The sequence below is a fragment of the Squalius cephalus genome (genome assembly GCF_949319135.1).
Source record: "Squalius cephalus genome assembly, chromosome: 8".
NCBI classification, from domain to species: Eukaryota; Metazoa; Chordata; class Actinopteri; order Cypriniformes; family Leuciscidae; genus Squalius; species Squalius cephalus.
The window spans coordinates 27,981,402-27,995,125 of NC_137129.1; the positions used below are offsets into that span (position 1 = coordinate 27,981,402).

The window sequence follows — 13,724 nt, forward strand, 5'->3', positions numbered from 1 at the left end:
ATCCTGGACGCCATGGTGGAGAAAGCGGTCTTCAGTGGGTTGAAAACCGCAATATCCAGGGGCTGTAGTATGTGTGTGGTGTGGGCAGGTAGGCAGAGAATTTCAACGTTGTTTTCTCTGCAGAACATGATTACTTCCCTGGAAACATGCGTTTCGTGTTGGTCCATGATTAAAATTAGTGGTCTCTCCTCAGGAGCATACCTGATAAAATGGTGGAGCCATTTCAAGAAGAGCTCCGAGTCCATGTAATCCTTTTCCTGAATCCCATAGAGGGCGTTGGGGGGCCCATCCAGCCTATAGGCGTTGCTTGGGAGGCAGCCGGGGTAAATGACAAAGGGTGGAATGCTGTCCCCGGCTGCATTCACACAGCAGTGGACCGTGATGTGCTCCCTTGTCGTCTGCTGCTGCTGATAAATGTGTTTTCTCCCAGTCTGGCATAGGACCTTCTCCCTGGACCGAGGTTTGTCTCCAAAGCCGGTCTCATCACAATTATAGATGAGATGTGGCTTGTCCTCCAAACTGTGCTTCTCATAAAGGGCCTCGTATAGTTTGAAGAAACCTTCAATGGCCTCTGGTGTAGCACCATGGACTCTGGCTCGGTCCAGGGAATCTGCCGTCCTTGAGGCCAATTCTGGATGGCGGGCCTTGAACCTGGACCACCACACATCACTTGGCCCCTTCTCCAGGTTTACAGTGGTGGTCTCTGTTCTGCCACTCTCCTTAATGATCCCAGTAGCCAGCACCTTGACAAGGGATCTTGTCACTGGGAAGCCATGGTCCGCCATCCAGAATATAAAAGAAAGAAGAGCCTCTTCCTCTCCAGGTGTCAGGGCCGAATTAGGATGAGGGTTGTGGACATATTTATTTTTTGTATAGTCCTGAAGAGTGGTGTGGGGAATGCCAAATTTTTTTGCTGTTGCTCTTAGACTTGCCCCTGCCTTTACTTCCTCAACTGCCTCCTGTAACTTCTCCTTGGTGTACTGTTTTTTCTTTCCTGACATCTTTCTTTTGTTGTAACTGACTTTCCTTTGAAATATGATATTATGTTAATCATGTAATGTTAATTTAACCTTAACTTCAAGTGATTGTTTATAAAATTATGTTCACAAAGTATTTTTATTATATTAGATAACTTGATGTATGAAATCTTATTAAATAAATAACTTGAATGTCTGAATATCCTATCCTTGTGTGTAACTTTGTTAATGTTAAAAACTTTTGGCAAAGAAATAACACAATCAATTGAGTTTTAACTAAGTTCGTTTAATTTATTAAAGCATGACGATTAAAAATGTAAAGAACAAAATTAATGCAGTAACGCTAACTTAATTGATCTTTTATGAATATAAACATCATCTCTGCGCAGGATGATGGGCAAACAGCGCCTGCTGCACGTCTCAGGTGGAGGGTGGCGCCAAGTGGTCATCGCCCACAATTGACGTTTAAATATTCCCATTTCAAAGCATTTATTCAACAAAAGGTCATTTATTTAACAATTTGTGATAACATAACATTCATTTCATAAAGATTATAGTGCTGTGAGAAGCATCAATTAAATAGAAATGCACATTTTCGCTGCTCTAGTTGTCTCCCCACCCAAGCGGCAGCCTCACGTTTAGCTTGCCCACCATCCATTTTAAAGCGCAGGGGGCGCACCTAACAAACTTACTGAAATCTCACGAGAACAAATGGTGGGAGGGTCTCTGTCGTGTTCCGAGGTGAAAGAGGGAGAAATGATGATGACACACATATATATATTATGTATGAACCGGAATTATTTAATCAGCGATCGGCGGTAAAAGGTCATCTGTACGGAACATGGTTAGTGTACGGAACATGGTTAGTGTACGTTATGGCTTTTCTCACCTGAGAAAGACAAAGAACCTCCCCTAACGGCCCTATTAGGAGCTATCAGGCCCCTATCATTCTGAGCAACCTTGCACAATACTGTAAATGAGGAGATTTAAAAAATAATGGCTTTTAGATTATTTGGATTTATTTACACAACATAATCCAAATAGACACAACAAATGGCAAAAAAGCACTTATTGAAAGACAGAGACCTTTGTGCCATTCCTAAAAACGTTGTACATAGGCCTACCTTTAATTTCCAAGGTGTTTGATTTTCACTTTACCATGTTCATGTTCCAGAGACTCATGTGAATGTTGAAGTCGGCAGGACTCAGTGGCATCTGGGCCCTGAAAAAAAAGTGAACATACTGATATCAAGAGAAAGGCCTGCATGATTTTGGAAATAAATATTAGATTTTTCTGGTTAAAATTGCTTTTTAAAATTCACAAAATACACACACACACACAAATGTTTCCAACAATATAATGAACACCAGGTTTGTTGTGCCTTGTAGGCATAGGCTATGTGCAGTGCTGGGTAAAATAATAATAACAATAGATAGCAGTATAAATCTTCCAAAATATTTCAGTAACAACCAAGCTAGAGAAAAATATATTGATTATCATGTTACTTCAAATGTTTCCATTCGTTATGATGATATGAAATGAGATAATAGTAAAAACATTAAGCTGTTTGGTGTGTTTTGCTTTTCAAATTTTCAAATGATACATTCAAACGCGATCGCGCTGCAAAATCTGATACATTCAAACGCGATCGCGCTGCAAAATCTGATACATTCAAACGCGATCGCGCTCAAATATAAAACATTATGGTTACCATACATATCTACGTTTGACCAGATATCCACAAACACAGTAGGCCTAACAGTAAACACGGGTCTAAACATTATAATATTCCCCATATTTCTAGCAACAGTTCAACTGCAATGTGACATTTATGCAACAATAACAAACTAATATGTAAGAATTTCTTACCTTAAATCTTTCTTGTCTTCAAATCGCGTTCTTCTTCTGAGGTAGCCTAAATCCAATGTAAGCTCAGGCGCGTCTTTCAAACTCGACGAAAAGTGAAGTGAAGTGTTTTGGTGTTTTGTTGTTGAGTTAACGAGCGCGTTCGCGTTCCATGTGGAGATTTGAATGTGAATATCTTTTGCGCGAGTAGGCGTGGCCAAATTAACTGTAATGAGCAAGCGTTTGAGAAGCTGGACATCTTGTTGGTTTTATACAAATTACTTAAACAGAAAATATTTGTTTTCGTTTTGAACCAGATCATTTAAAAGTACACACTTAAATGTTTATAAAGGTGTATGGCTCATAAATGTGTGACAAGTATTCGCTGAGTTTTGTTTCAGTTTATAGACGTGCTTAAGAAAAAAAAGTTCACCGCGACTGAGAGGCAGAACGCACACCCTGTTTATTTTCTTTATTTTACAAAAGCACAATGTTTTGATTTGATTGTAAGTGGACACATACAAAAGTAGAAATATCACAGATTCTTTTTTTATATTTCTTTTTTCTGTATGACCATAAATGACGGAGTAATTTAAGTTTATAGTGCTACAATGTGGAGAAAATCCAGCAAAACGCGCCCGCGCGTTTGCCGACCTCAGAGGGTTAATGAGAACACAGGGTAGCAACACTGGGTGGCAATAATGTAGAACACAAATCCTCTTCTTGAGAGATAATGGTAAAACAGGCAACCCGCAGAGAGGGCGATAAAAAACAAAACAAAAATACTTTTGAGCAAGAAAAATCAGAGAAGATAAGAGTCTCTTTTGACGGCAGACAGAGATGACTGATAACGGCGAAAGGCTGCGGGTCTCTCAGTGTTGACAAGGCTCAGATCACTACAGTAGTTAGCAGATCTCTTTCAGCATCAGATGAACTGGACAGAATACAAAGATCAAGATGATTATTATGGTACAGATAGCGCTCACCAGGCAGATGCCAACAGGACAGGACTCGGACAAGACAGACAGGACTGTGTTCGTTTCTTTCATGAGAAAATCAAGTGAGAATCCGACAAGGAAAGAAGCAGAAACAGACAGAGAAATAGGGATCTAATCAGAGGGGAGAGGAAACAGGTGGGAAGAGAGTAAACGAGGTAGTTAGAGAAGATGAGGAACAGCTGGAGGAAGGGAGAAGCGAAAAGAAACAGTAACGTCAAAACCCCAGCAGAGGGAGACAGAGTAGAGAGAAAGATCAAGAACAAGACATAACATGACAAGACATGACAATACATGACATATTTAGTACTCTTTCCACCACTGGTGTTCAGCAATGAAATAGGTCGCCAATTATCTATAAACAGTGGATCCTTTTTGGGTTTGGGGATTAACGTAATTAAGCCTTGGGTCAGCGAAGGAGGTAGAGAACCTTTTCCAACACTTTCTAATATTATTCAAGTAGAAAGGGAGCTAAATCTTTTGTAAAAGCCTGATAAAACTCTGCAGAGTACATCAAAAACTCTTGGCACCATCAACACCAGGAGATTTGTTAGTTTTACAATGTTCAATTGCAAAAGTTATTTCCTGCAAGGTTATAGGGTCATCGCAGAGTTTCCTATCATCTTGAGAGATTGGAGTGACGATAAGAGAGTTCAAGAATGTAGTGGTTGATTGATGGCAATATTTGGACTTGTATAAATTTCTATAGAAGTCCCCACAGAAAACAGCTACACTGTAAAATGTAATGAGTTGAGTTAACTTAACTTAAAGGAGTCATAACCTGCAATTTTCACTTTTCCACGAGAATCAATGTATGTTATGATTGCATAATGATTATACACTGGCCGGGAAGCCGATATTTAAAAGTGAAGCGTTTGTTTACCTCAGGGTTTGTAAAATAGCCCACGTGCATGCGCACTAAAAAACGAGATTTTGATTTCTGCCCCGTCTTGACGTCAAGACGGGGCAGGATATACCATATATGGACACCGCAGCAGGAAGCCCGCCCTTCCCCTCTCCCCCTCATATTCAGTCGCGAAAGATGCAGAAACGTAGTGCACACGTGAGTTGCTCTGTTGTTGACTGTCAGAATCAACATGTAAATGTGTTTTCTCTACCAAGAACGGACCTAGCTATCAGGGACCAGTGGATTAAATTCATTTTTAATGACGCGGTTCCTTCAACCCTTCCCACTGGCTTATCGTTAGGTGTTTGTGCTGTGCTAAACATTGTACGCCGGAATCCTTCACAAATTTGGGGCAATATCAGGCAAAGTTGTCATCGAAGCTCGGGAAAAGCACCATTCCAACAAAATTGCCTGCAATTGAAACGGTAAGACTGTTTTTATTGCTCTTCTGTGTGTTACAAACAGCAGCTAACTGCTAATGCGGCTATTGTATGCTATTGCGTCTGTCACTAGACAAATAAACGAAAGACTCGAGGTGAAGTAATTATTTATGTTCCCTGTAAACGATTTTTGACTGCATTATAATGATTTCTTAATTCAGAATATGATCAAGATTGCGTAGGTTGATGTGTTCGGGGAATTTGCCAGTTAATAGTAACATTTAAAGCCCCTTAAATGAACGAAATGACTCGAAAAAAGATTTGTTCATTTTGATGAACGATATCGAACAAGAGAGTCAATGGACACTGGTGGCTGGTGTTGCCAGATTGGGTGTTTTTCCGGTACATATTGAGGCCGGTTTACGGTGTGTTTTAGGTGTGTTTTCGCCTGGAAGGCTTTATAGAAATCCGGCATCCTACTGAACGAAGTTAAACTGAGAGAGCGTGGCGTTCAGACACCAGAATGAATGAGTTCACAGTAACGTTCATCAGGCAGTAATGCGTTCAGTTCACGTTCGCCCAAAATATGAACGAGTTCATGAACTATCGTTCAATGAACGCGTTCAGGCACAACACTGGCGGGAGTATTAGCTTCGAGGTAAACATGGGGAATGGCTGCTAACATACTTTGCAAAAAACAAATGACTGAGATCATCATGAACTCGGCTATTATTGTACACTGGCCGGGAAGCCGGTCGCGGCCAGGTCGGGTTCATTCACAACTTGCACCATGATGTCATTTTGGAATGATATGCTAAAGCATTACCTGCGGTGTCAACCCCCCTCCTTCCTGCAACCAATCAACGCACCCCTCATTTGCATTATTAAAATGACCGTCCACGACAGCCAAAATATCGCATCAGATCTCGCGAGACAATAACGTCTTCAGAAATAAGGGTCTGAGGAGCTCTGTGTTTATTTTTTTTCCACTTTTCTTTTTTAGAAGGGCCTGAAAGACTATAATACAGCAGTAGGTATACAAGGTAATACTAGGTTATGACTCCTTTAAAAAAGTGAGGAAACCGATTGCCTTAAATTTGTAAGTAAAGTAATGCATTTCTTTTGAGTTGGTAAAACTAAATAGTATTTGTAAATTAAACATATTCATTAAGTATAGTATAGTATCCATTTTAAGTTGGCAAAACTAAATAGTATTTGTAGACTAAACTTAATCATCGAGTACAATTAAGTACTGGTGACTCAAAAGCATTAGTTGAGGTAACTTATTATTAGTGTTCACTTTACTAGTAAATTTAAGGAAACCGATTGCCTCACATTTTTAAGAAAGCATTTTTAAAGCAAAAAGGGTTGATGGTGAGTGATTAAAACAACCAATTAATCAACCCTACAATAAAACATTTGTGTTACTGCAAACACACAGATAACTGATTAAAACAGACATTTTTGTTGTGGGTATAGGGATTTGTCACCCATCAATCTGGATACAACACCCAAAATGCAAATATAGACCTAAGACAGTCTTGTTTCTGCTATTACAAACATATGAAAAACAAGTTTCGTTACTGCAGTTTTGGTTTTTGTATCCAGGCTGACAGTTGATTAAATAAAACTCACAAATTACGTCAGAATTGCAACAATTACAGTTTTGCTTTTTAGGATTTGTATCCAGGATGACAAAATTATACATCCAAAGTGTAAAAACAGACCTACAACAACAGTCTTGTTTCTGCAATCAGCTCAAATCTGATTAAAACAACAGATGTTTTTTTAGTTGGATTTGTTTTAATCAGTCACCTATCAACCTGGATACAACACCCAAAATCCAATAACAGACACAAGACTAAATCTTTCTGTTATTACTAACAAACACATCTTGACTAAATAAAGTTTTTGGTTTTGCATTCAGGTTGGTAGGTGTCTGATTAAAACTACACCAAAAAATGCAACAACAGACCTACTGCAACACGGTCTTGTGAGATTTTTAATCAGTCACCCATCAATCTGGATACAACACCCAAAAGGCAACAATAGACCTAAGGCAGTCTTGTTTCTGCTATTAAAAACATATTGAACAAATTCTTGACTACAAAGCTTTTAGTGACTGGAGTTTTGGTTTTGTATCTAGGTTAGCAGGTGACTGATTAAAACTAAAAAAAAAAAAAATGCAACAACAGACCTACAGTAACATGGTCTTGTTTCTGCCATCAGAAACAAACAAATACATTAAAACAGTAGGTTTTTTAGTGATTGCAGTTTTGGCTTGAGAGATTTGTGCCCCAGGGAAAGAAAAACCCTTTGAATGAACTCAAAAGTGTTTTTAAGCTGTGAAGGGTACTCCATATTTAAAGCATAGATCAGCCCAAAAACAAAACACATGGCATGTGGAACATTCTCAAGTCCATCCATTGCTATAACACCCTCCAAAATTATTGCTGTATCAGTGACCTCCAATGGCAAACCTTGTGGAGACATGGGGCTGTCCTCTGGCACCACAGTGAGAATTCCTATTGATACTTGAGGTGCAACAATATCAATGTCCTAAGAAAGACAGAAAAGCAATATTAAAATACATTCTTATATTCCAAACGCAAACAAGTGCATGTTCCTTTTAAAAATTTAAACTGCTTAAGGTGCTGTTAAGTAACTAGCAAATTTGTAACAGGGCTTCAGTGGGAATTGTCAGTGATAATTTGGATCTTTTCAGCAAAAGAATCATTGAAACATTTAATAGCAATGTCTTTAGTAAAACATTTACATCCATCCCATGATCGGTTTGGTTTCAAACATTCCTCAAAATATCTTCCTTCGTGTTCATCAGAACAAAGAAATTTATACAGGTTTGTAACAAAATGAGATCCTTTCCCTATCCTTTTAATGTTTAACTTATTTAACACTAATTATTGGTCATCGAAAGGCATTTTTGTTGTTACTGCTTAAACCGTCTGTACCAGCAGAGTGAGGCGATAGGGTGGAGAAGGGATGCTGCTAAAACTGTCACGGGACATAGGTAAAGAATGGCTATATATACAGACCTCTTTGCGCTGAGTAGTTGGATTGAAATTGAATTGGAAAAATTCAAGACACTATTCTATATGAGATTTTTATACTTTGAAAACGGTTTCATCCACATTAAGATTTATTTGATCAAATGTTATGGAAAACAAAGAATATATTTTACTTGCATTTTATCTATCTTCTATGTGCTTTATATAAGATCTCTTAAATAAACGTAATGCTGACACAAAAATTGGGACATTCTTCTTGTAGCACTTTTTACAGATATTAAATTAGAAGAATACTTACAAAGCATGTATGGAAGAAGTCTGTAGTGTCTTCCCCAAGAAGGACCGCAAGACCACGGAGAACTGCTGTCCGTCGAGCAGTGACATCAGTGATGTTCTAAGAAATAATACATAAAACATCAAGCTCAGCAGTGAAAACAGATCACTTTAAACTTGACAAAAAACACTTACTGCAGACTTCATTTGCATTAGAAACTCCGAGAGCTTTTTTTCCAGCTGTACCTTTCTTTGATTCGAAAACTTCCAGAAAACGAGAAGTATGTTTATCAAGGGCTGAGAAGAATTCTTGCTTGAGGTTTTTGCTTGTGATCCGGTTGAACTCAGCAATAATCTACGAAAAGGAGAACAAAAGAAGCACATTAAGGGCCCTATTTTAACGATCTGAAACGCAAGTGTCAACGCGCAAAGCGCAAGTAACTTTGTGGGCGGGTCTTGGCGCTGTTGCTATTTTCCCGGCGGGATAAATGACTCTTGCGCCAGGCGCAAATCTAAAATGGGTTGGTCTGAAGAGCTTCATTATTCATAGGTGTGGTTTGGGCGTAACGTGAAATAAACCAGTTTGGGCGTAACGTGAAATAAACCAATCAGAGCGTCATCTCACATTCCCTTTAAGAGCAGGCGCGCTTGTTCTAAAGCGGATTCCTATTATAACGGCGGGTTTGCCAGACGCACGCGAGGAGCGGTTCACAGCCGAGGAGAGCAACGCTCTCGTCAGGGACGTTGGGGATGGAGAAACCCACCCAAATTAACTTCGGTTAAAAAGGCGTATGATAATTTGGGTAAATGTGTAAGCTAGATGTATGCTTTTATAATAAATGATCTATCTATCTATCTATCTATCTATCGTAATAATGTATGATTTGCAAAAATGAAAACTGCTGCTTCTGTGTAGATGAGAGAATCAAAGTGTATGCGCGTTGTGCACACGCTACATTGATTATGGCCAAGCATGCGCCCTTAAAATAGCATATGAATAACATGCGCAACGCGCCACTGACTTTAAACCATTTTTTCCTGGTTAGTGGCGCAACTGTTTTCTAAACCTGCAAAATAGCATGAAGGAACGTTTGCGCTGGAACACGCCTCCTTTTTTGCGCTGAACCGCCCAGGGAGCGCAAGTTCATTCCCTAGTTTAGCGACGTGCTTCTGTGGAGGAAAAAACGCGCTTTGCGCGGGTGCAAAATAGGAATGATACATGCGTCGGTGTACAAAGTCAATTGCGCTGGGTGCAAGATAGGGCCCTAAGACTTAAAACATTTTACATGCCCTAGATAAAATGTGTCTTAATTACCTGACTTTCTCTGAAGAGTGCTGGCCATCTTTGTAAAGTCTCTTTTACTGAAGGCTCCTTTTCAACCAACTCTTTTCTTCTTAGCGAAAAAGTTATGTCCATGTACTGTGCTATCAGTGTAGAACTCTTTTCACAGAAATAAACACAGAACTTACACTTCCACTGCATGTCCACTGCACTCTTCAAAGAAACAAACTTCTGCAAAAAAGATAACCGAGTTAACAAAGTATATGGATTAATGGTAACAAGCAATTTGTAAAAACATTATTTTTAGCATCCACTTTAAAAACTTGCATAAAATATTGGTTTCTTTGCAGCACATCTCTTATTTAACATTCTTTTGCATTTTAAGGCATTGAATTAATGGTTTTTGGGTTGATTCGTTTGAAAACAGAGAAAGGCGATCTAAACTGGCTCACGAATCACTAATTTGTTCAGTATGGTCTGAAGGCACGTGAGGTGTTTAAAATCAGAATGAGTTTTTAGTCTTAAGAAAAAACAAAAACAATGTCGCTTAGACACACGTGCTTACAGAATAGGCCTATATAACCTTACACGTTATTGTATGTATTTTAGAACAGAAGGCAAAAATCCTGTATACTATGCTCAAATGTTCAATTGCAGGTATGAGTAACGTTACTCATGTAAAGAGCTTCACTCGTCCATCACTAATCTGAAAAGAGTTGTTTATATATATAAACATCAACACTAATTATAAACTTGTTACTTTTCCATTGCATACCTTTTCCTTTTACTCAAGTAATTATTAAGACTGTAACTTCAACTAATAATTTACACAAGTTTTTGTTACTCTATCCACCTCTGTAACTTGTCTGTTGACCTAAAACACGTTTATCTTAAAAGTAGGGTTGCCAACTTCAGAAAAGGAAAATACGGGACAATCGTGGTTATTTATAGGAAAATGAGGGACACTCAAAACTGTACGTCATTTCAGTGTCTGCAGTTAAATATGTGTTTAAAAGGTTATCAGACATAAACACATTTGTATTGCTTTACCTATTTATGTATTTAATTCTAAAAATAATTTTAATGTCATACATAAAAAAATGTCACATTACAAACAAACCATCATTCAAAATAGCAGCATTTATCTAAAATAGAAAGCTTTTTAACATTATATAGGCTTACAGTTCAAAAGTTTGGGAGATTATTTTTTTGGGAAAAAAATTAAAGAAAGTAATTGCCTACTTTTATTCAGCAAGGATGCATTACATTAATCAAAAGTGACAGTAAAGACATTTATAATGTTACAAAAGCTTTCTATTTACTTTCTAAGGCTTTTTTTAAACATTAATAATAATCAGAAATGTTTTTTGAGCATATTATTCCTTCAGGTAGATTACATGTTTTCTTGCGTGGCTGGATGTTAGACTAATGAACAATAATAACGTTGTTTGCATTCGCCAAAATTGTTTTGCCGAAATCAAAACGTGGACAGTAAAAGGAAATTACCGTTAGCGCGAGACGAGTCCGGCTTGAAGCGGAAGCGACCAGACGGCAGAGGATTATGTTCGCAAATCAAACAATGATTTGTCTCAAAACAGTGATTAAAAAAAGCTGTGATTGGATGATGACAGGTGTCGGTGATCATTCTCAAGTGTCGTGGTCAGCACTGCTGCTGTTGCTGTTGTATCAGTCAGTGGTTAGATCAGCTTGTCAAAAAACGGGACACGGGAGGTCACGCACGGGACAAATAAATTAGGCCCAAAATACGGGACGTCCCGCCTAATTCGGGACAGTTGGCAACCCTACTTTAAAGCGAGACGATTACCAATTGTTAGATTGCTAAGAGCAATCCAACGTCATCCATCGATTTTATATCAATATTTTAACAAATACTACTGTTTATGAACTTTGATTGGTATATTGTTATTTTGTAATGAAAATGTAGCAGTTAAACTATAAAAAAAGAGACTCACCTCATCATGCTCTCATCCAGCCACGTGCAAATTAATGAACCGGCTATCTGAACCAAGTAACTAAGCATGTGTAGTCTTCTTCTTCGTCCAATTAATGAGCTCTCACTCCTTTGGATTATTACCGCCACCTACTGTATATCTGGTGCATTCACAATACTTAAACTTTTAAGTTGAGCTAAATGAACAAGTTGAGTTTAAGCACTTTGTGTGGGGAAAAAGTTGGAATTACTTAGTTAAACTAAGTAATGTCAACAAACTTAATAAAGTAAGTTAAGTTTACTTAATCATTTTAGTAAGCTCATCAATTACATTTTACATGCTCTTTGAATTATCAGTTACAGTATCGTTAATATTAAGTTGCTGGATTAAATTAAATTTCCCATGATATCTTTCTAAGCCGAAAAAATAGGCAGAGTTATTGTGATGACCAGGGTCTGTTTTGTCATGTGTTTGTTTGTGTTTGGATTTTGTTTTATTTCTTTCAGTCTTCTTGATTCTGTCGGTGTTGATTGTATTTAATTATCCCTAGTTTGTTTAATCATTAGTTTCCTGGTTTCAGGTGTGTTGTCTTGTTAGTTTGTATGATTCCTTTCGTTGTTCTCATTTGCCCCAGCTGTGTCTCGTTTCCCTGATTCCCTCTGTGTATTTAAACCCTGTGTTTGCTCTTGTTCCTGGTCAGTGATTGTTTGTAGTTGCTTTCAGTGGTTGCATGTAGGTTCTGTGTGTACCTGTTGCCCGTTCTGAGATTATCCTGTTCTGAGTCAATTCTGAGTTTATCCTGTTCTGAGTCAATTAAAGTCTACTGCTGCATTTAGATCCGACTACCGTCTCTGCTTCTACGAGAATCATGACAGTTATGCTCCCCTTCTTCAATCCACCTTTTTCTTGACCTTATAAAGGCACCTTTTGCTTTGTTGGAGTAAATCTCATTTAGTTTAAGTTGTTCTGAAATTAAAGGGGCTATATGCAACTTTTTCCCCAAAATAAACGTAACAATAGCCTTTTTATTTGACCATGTATGACTCAAACATCTCCTGATGAGCATACTGACACCTTGTCAGCTCACAGTGGGTGCACCTATAAGCCTGTATCCTATTTTTCCTATTTTCTGTCGGGTCGGATTTTTCGCGCGCTGTCTCCGGATGTGATGTCAAGCGCGTTCATGTTAAACGTTTCAGATCACTCTGCCACCACCGCTAGTCAGCAAACAAACTTAGTTTCTCAAACAATATATGTATTTGACTGTTCTTACCTCTGTAAACATAATGTTGACTTCTTTGCAGCGGATGACTTGTGAAGTGTGCACGTACGAGAGCGAGCAGAAAGGAAGAGCAGTTCCGTTTTTTGGCCACAGGTGTCAGTCGCGAGTTTAAATTTCAGAAAAAAGCATATAGCCCCTTTAAAGTTAGTCATTCCTCTTCTGATATATCTGCAGGGTCCTTCTGGTACCAGGAAATTATTTTAGAGACCACTTTTTCTTCCTCCAATTTATGATTTTGCATAAGATACTACCATAATTCCTCAAGTATTGGCCAGTTTCAAATTTCAGAAGTTCCCAATTGCTACCAAAAGCATCCTCGGACTTTGCTTTATTCCAAAACTTCAGTATTAGATTTTTTATTTCTGATTTAACCTCATCGTGTTGAAGATGACCTGATGTATCACTGACAGATAAAAGGATAGTCCCTGGAAAATTATATTTTAGAGTCGCAACACCAGCAGAATGTTCAGACCCATGAGCCTGCCACAGATCATTTCCCCATTGGGATCTCCATAATCTACCATCGTCTGGAACTGATTGTGACTCTTGAATGAAAAAGAAATTTAGATTTGTGCTGCTTGACAAACAAAAATAACATCTTGCGCTTAACAATATTCCTTATCCCCCTGGCATTGAGAGTAATGATAGATAAAGACGTATTTAAGACGTAAGACGTAACAACAACAGATAGACGTAACAGACGTAACAACAACAGATAGAACAATGTAAGAAGTAAAGTTCGGATGAAATTAGATTTTAACCTTACTGAAAGGAGCTGCACCAATTAACTTAAATAAAAGGTGC

At 38.3% G+C, this 13,724-nt stretch overlaps 2 long non-coding RNA genes across 2 annotated transcripts; both read right to left on the bottom strand.

Annotated features, from left to right (window-relative positions):
* Positions 1-7,120: 7,120 nt before the first annotated feature.
* LOC307162876 lies at positions 7,121-8,646 on the bottom strand. Its single transcript, XR_013821985.1, has 4 exons — positions 8,600-8,646; positions 8,430-8,525; positions 7,343-7,664; positions 7,121-7,273 (listed from the first exon to the last, which is right to left on the bottom strand). It is a non-coding gene; the product is annotated as an uncharacterized lncRNA (long non-coding RNA).
* A 7-nt stretch (positions 8,647-8,653) lies between these two features.
* Positions 8,654-11,738, bottom strand: LOC307162875. Its single transcript, XR_013821984.1, has 3 exons — positions 11,660-11,738; positions 9,720-9,917; positions 8,654-8,759 (listed from the first exon to the last, which is right to left on the bottom strand). It is a non-coding gene; the product is annotated as an uncharacterized lncRNA (long non-coding RNA).
* Positions 11,739-13,724: the final 1,986 nt, after the last annotated feature.